General features: G+C 36.8%; 1 pseudogene across 1 annotated transcript; it reads right to left on the bottom strand.

The window, feature by feature from the left end:
- Positions 1-705: 705 nt before the first annotated feature.
- Positions 706-995, bottom strand: LOC308499354 (guanine nucleotide-binding protein G(I)/G(S)/G(O) subunit gamma-5-like; annotated as a pseudogene). The gene has a single exon. The product of its transcript is annotated as a guanine nucleotide-binding protein G(I)/G(S)/G(O) subunit gamma-5-like (transcript).
- Between the last annotated feature and the right edge of the window lie 5005 nt (positions 996-6000).

Here is a 6000-nt window from a genome sequence, read left to right as displayed (position 1 = left end):
CTATATATACCTATATATTTCACATTCCATATTATAGTTGACATTCAATGTTATTCTACTTCAGCTTCAGGTGTGTAGCGCAGTGGTCAGGCGTCTACACCGTCTATGACGTGATCCCCCTGATAAGTCCAGTGCCCATCTGGCACCACACATGACCTTTATAACATTGTTGATGACAAGGGGGCTTTTAAGCAGCAAAGTAGTCTGTTTGTTTTTAGAAAATGTACTGAATTGCTAGGACTGCCTCAACAAAGTACCGCAGTTCTGGAGCCTGGAAGTCCAAACTCAGCAGGGCAGGGCTTGTTCTTTCTGAGGGACCTGAGGGAAAATCTGTTCTGGGCCTCTTTTCTAGCTCTTGGTAGTTTGTCTGCAGCCTGGCATTCCTTGGCTTGTAGCTGCATCACCCCATTTCTGCTTTCATGTTCTGGTGGTATTCTCCCTCTGTGCATGTCTTTTTTTTTTTTTAATACTAAGTAATTTATTCTATGCTGCTACCAGTGTATATAAAATAATTTCCCTTATGAAATAGAAATTCATGAAAATTCAGAGCGATAGATGTTAAGGAGTGACAAAAGCAGAAGTTTGTATACAGCATGGCTCATGTTATAGGCAGAAGCTTTTTGTACAGGCAAAAGATGTAACTCTCCTTTCAGTTTTCACTGGTTCATGAAAAGTGATTTAGAAAACCTCCAAAGATTAGTTTCACTACAAAAAGGAACAGTCTTTCTGGGGTCGGAAGGGATTTGTACTTGAAGATACACCAGTCAGCAGAGTCATGTTGAGATTTCTGCAGACAGAATTGTTTCAAATCTGCAGCTGCCTGGAAATCCTTCACGCGGTGGAACCCGCAGCTGCTGAACCACTTTCCTCACAGCGGTGACGCTGGAGGAACCAGACACGCGCACGCGAGAGCCTGGCAGGTTAGTCGGTTTGTGGGTCGGCAGGTTCTGGGTCCGCGGGGCCAGACGGCGGGGCAGCGAGGCGAGGCTGTGCATGTCTCTTTACATGGCATTCTTTTATAAGAATACCAGTCAAACTGGAGTAGGGGCCCACCCTATGAGGTAACTTCACTTTCCTCATCTCTAAAGATTGGGTAATGAAAGCACTTATTTTATAATCTCCTGTAAAGCAGTGGATTCCAAGAATACTATGAGAACCACCTTTTTCAAACATGCCAATGTTTGGGCCTCGTCTCTGATGATTTTGATTCATTAGCTCTGTCTTGAGGCCTGGGAAGCAGTTTTAAAAAGGTACTCCAGAGGTGCTGGGGGACAGAGATGGTAAGGAGACATGTTACTGTATACCTACCTGATAAAATTTGTATCATATGATGGTATACATTATTTTAAAATAGTAAACCAAATCTAAATGAAATAAATATAAACTTTAAGTGATTTATAAGATTGCAGTTTGGGAACCAGTGATGTGGGAACCTCTTGGCAGTGTGCCTCTCACACAATAAGCGCTGTAAAACATCTATGGTTATGAATTATATATTTTATTTAATTAATCCATTTTTATAAAAATAAATATTTGCATTTGTTTTCTCCCTACTTCATTTACTCATCAGTTTTGGTATATCTGTAGTATGAAATGGGTTCCCAGGAATGGAATTTGAATTTATGACATTCCATCTCTAACAAATAAGGATTGGAGAACTGCAAAAACTCTCAGCATGAACACTACATTCAAATTCCTGCCATAGGAAACTTGACTCAGCTTTTAACACAGCTTCTAGCAGCCTAAGGCGTGTCCCTGGGAACCTCCTGCACCCTATTGAGTTACTGTCTAGAAAAGCTCAGGGCTGTCCAAAGAATTTACTGTTTGTTCTAACAATCCCTGATAATAGGCCCCTGACTTCTCTTTCCTAGACCATTTCCTAAAAAAAGACCTGTAAATCCTTCCTCTGTCCCTTTGAGATGTTTGTGTATTTCCTACAATTTAGGAATGTCTTTCTTTAGAATCTGAAGGCCATTCCTTTGAAATGTAATCATTGGGAAGGATAGGCCTCTATTTCCCAGTCTCTGTGGGAGGGTAGAAACCTAACTTCAGATAATTCCAAACTAGCAGACACAGCTGGCCTGGTATACATTCACCAACGTGTGAGTGTAATTTTTTTTACACTCACCAACCTTTTGTAATTTTTCACTTCCCTGGCTTTAATTGAGCCACCCTCCCTATACCCTCCTTTTCCCTTTAAAGCCCCCAGTGAGCTCTGCACAAATTAGAATGCAACTCAACTCTTTCCACTGTCAATAGTTACTGAATAAAATCTATTATCACTGTTTTAATTAATGTCTGGCTTTATTTATCTCTGATACCTTGACCATGAAGAACTAATTAAGTTAGAAGTCAAAGGTTAAATGTATATCATGAATTAAAACAACTAGTGTTACTAATGTAAAATAGGGTAGGTTCTGATGAAGCCTGATCTGTCCAGGCCTACTTAAGCTCCCCAGGGATTGCACTTAAACTCTTAACTCTCTTGGTGGATCTAAGTTCTGACCAGCCTTCCTAGCATTTCCGAGGCTTTTCCAATGCCTGATATATTTCCCGTGTAATAGGCAACTTCTCTCTCAGTCACCTCTTTATTCTTTTTGTCTTAATAGAAAGGGCATGGCGCTGGGAGTCAGGACCCCAGAGTTTCTGTTCTGACCATGCTTTAAATTAGTATTTACAGTTCATTTCAGCATCATTAGTCAAGATATAGAAATACCCTAAATGTCCATCAAAGGATGAATAAATAAAATGTGAGCCCCCACCACACACAGAGGAATATTATTCAGCCTTAAAAAAGAAGGAAATCCTGCCATTTGTGACAACATGGATAAAAAACTGGAGGACATTATGGTAAGTAAAGTAAGCCCGATATAGAAAGACAAATATTGTAATGATCCATATAGTTGAACTCATAGATGCACAGAGTAGAATGGTGACTGACAAGAATTTGGGAGTGGAGAAAATGGGAAGATGTTAGTCAAAGGATATAAATATAGTTATGCAAGGTGAATAAGTTCTGGAGATCTAATGTGCAACATGGTGACCATAGTTAATAATATTGTATTGTATACTTGACATTTCCATAGAAGGTAGATTTTAAGTATTCTCAACACACACACACAAAGGTAACTATGTGGGATGATGGATATTTTAACTAGCTTGATTGTGATGATCATTGCACAATGCATTCATACATCAGAACTTCAAGTTATATACTATAAATATATACAATTATACATTGCTACTTGTCAATCATATCCTCAATAAAGCTGAAAAAGAAGACAAAAAAATTGATGGATCTAAATAAATATTGAGTATATAAAATAATATTTTAAAAATTACTACTTACAAACTTGGATGGTTTAATTAATTGCTCTGGGCTTCAGTTTCTCTGTCAGTAAAATGAGAAGAATTGACCAAATGATGTCTAAGATTCCCTTTGACTCATATTGCTTGATGCCTGCAACAAGGAGAAATGTTTAGTAAATCTATTTTTAGCATAAAATAAATAAGTTCAAAGGCTTCAGAACAAACCACCCCCAAATATGCTGCTTTGGCACATTGATTATTTTGAGCTGAAGACATTTGAAAAACAGCAGAGACAGGAAGAACATTCTGACTTCCCTCTTTCTACCAAAAAGCAGATAATAAAATTTCCCATGAGAAAGATGCCCTCTCTGTACCAGGAAGAGAACCAACTTTTAGTTCTATTGACTTTGCTCTATTGTTTTTCTGTTTTCTGTTTCATTTATTTGTGCTTTAATCTTTATGATTTCCTTCTTTCTACCAGCATTGGGTTTAACACATTCTTCTTTCTCTAGTTCCCTAAATTATAAAGTTAGGTTGTTGATTTCAGATCTTTCTTGGTTTGTTTGTTTGTTTTGTTGTTGTTTTTTTGTAATGGAACTGTTTATAGCTATAAATTTCTCCCTTAGCTCCACTTTCAAAGTGTCCCATAAGTTTTGTTATGTTGTGTTTTCATTTTCATTCGTCTCTAAGTGATTTCCTTTGTGATTTATTCTTTGATCCATTGGTTGTTTAAAAGTATGTCGTTTAATTTCCACAGTTTTGTGAATTTTTCCTGCTTTCCTGGTTACTGATTGCTAACTGCATACCACTGTGGTTAGGGAAGATATTTGCATGATATCTATCTTTTTAAATCTATTGAATTAATAGGGAAGATACTTTGCATGATATCTATTTTTTTAAATCTATTGAGACTTAATTGTAGCCTAACATATGGCCTATCCTGGAAAATGTCCCATGTGAACTTGAGAATGTATTTTCTGTTGTTATTGGGTAGAGGGTTGTGTATGTCTGTTAGATCTAGTTGGTTTATTGTGTTAAGCCCTGTATTTCCTTACTTATATTCTGTCTAATTGTTTCATCTGTTATTGTGAGTGAGGTATTGAAGTCTCCAGCTATTACTGTAGCACTATCTATTTCTGCCTTCAATTCTGTCAGTTTTTGTTTCATGTATTTTAATGGTCTGTCATTAAGTGTGTAAATGTTTATAATTGTTATATCTTCTTGCTGTGTTGAACATTTTATTAATATATAAGGCCCGTTGTTTCTTATGACCTTTTTTTGAAATAAAGTCTATTTTGGCTGATTTTTGTACAGCCACCTCTGCTCTCTTTTGTTTACTATTTGCATGTACTATCTTTTTCCATCCTGGCTCCTGTAAACTGTGTGCAAGCTACTCCAAGCACATCTGGCTGCCACTGGGCTAGAAACAGGGATGGGTAGCCGCTACTGTACTAAGAGCTGAAATTGACTGAAATTAACTCCAGATAGATAGTGTCAGAACTAAACTGAATTGTAGGACACCCAGCTGGTATCAGAGAATTGCTTGATATGTGGAAAACCCACACATCTGGTGACAGAAGTATTGTGTAGTAACAATATAAAAGGAGAAACACATAAGAAGAGAGTGTTTTGTCTATATATGTAAATATTATGGGCTGAATTGTGTCCCTCAAATTCATATGTTAAATTCCTAACCTCCAGTACATCACAATGTGACTGTATTTAGAGAGTGGTAATTGAAGTTAAGTGAAGTCATTAGGATAGACCCTAATCTAATATGACTGGTGTCCTTATAAGAAGAAGAAACTAGAACACAGATACACACACAGATGAAGCACAATGTAAAGAAATAGGAAGAAGACAGCCATTTTAAGCCAAGGAGAGAGGCCTCAGAAAAAAAACAATTCTGCTGATACCTTGATCTTGGACTTCTAGCCTCTAGAATGGTGAGAAATAAATTTCTATTGTTTAAACCACGCAGTCTGTGGTATTTTGTTATGACAGCCTTAGCAAACTAATACAGCTAGAAAGCATCTTCCCACAAGAGAATGTGTTTGAGCTTAAGAAATGTATTTAAGACCTGAAATGTTTCATTCTAGTGTGTTCTAAGGCTGACTTCTATTGGTGTCTCTTCTTACATCTCCTGGTGGTATGTCAAGGAAGGGTATGTCTGGTAATGTTCCTTTTGGAAATGTATCTCATACCTGTTGAACATTTACTGTGAAAATGATATTTTGAAAATACTTGACAATATTTGAATGTGCCAAAGAGGAATCTGTCATAGTAGGTATCAAAGCTTCATGAGCCTTCCTATAAAAATTTCACGTGGTGGGAGTTTATGGGGACTTTGAGGTAGAGACTGTGTTATCATTACACTGGGGTAGAACTGTAGGTGAAGGGAGATTATGCTTTTTAGAAAATTTAGACTTTTTAATTTTATAATAAATAATCTCATTTATCTTTTGAGAACTTGGGGAATGATATGGAGAGTAACATTTCTGATTCATGAAATTATCTTGCATAGTTCCTTGAGTATTTCACGTGTAAAATGCGGGTTTGTTTGTTTTTTTACATAGATCATATTAAAGAGATTCCTGAGGTTGGAAAAACAAAATCCACACTTTTTTTAAAGTAAAATTTAGAGCATGACAAGGAAAAGTTTCAATCTGACCAGAAAACTTACAAATTATT

This window comes from Rhinolophus hipposideros (genome assembly GCF_964194185.1).
Source record: "Rhinolophus hipposideros genome assembly, chromosome: 1".
NCBI classification, from domain to species: domain Eukaryota; kingdom Metazoa; phylum Chordata; class Mammalia; order Chiroptera; family Rhinolophidae; genus Rhinolophus; species Rhinolophus hipposideros.
The sequence above is the reverse complement of the archived record's forward strand: the minus strand, read 5'-3'. Positions and strand labels throughout refer to the sequence as shown.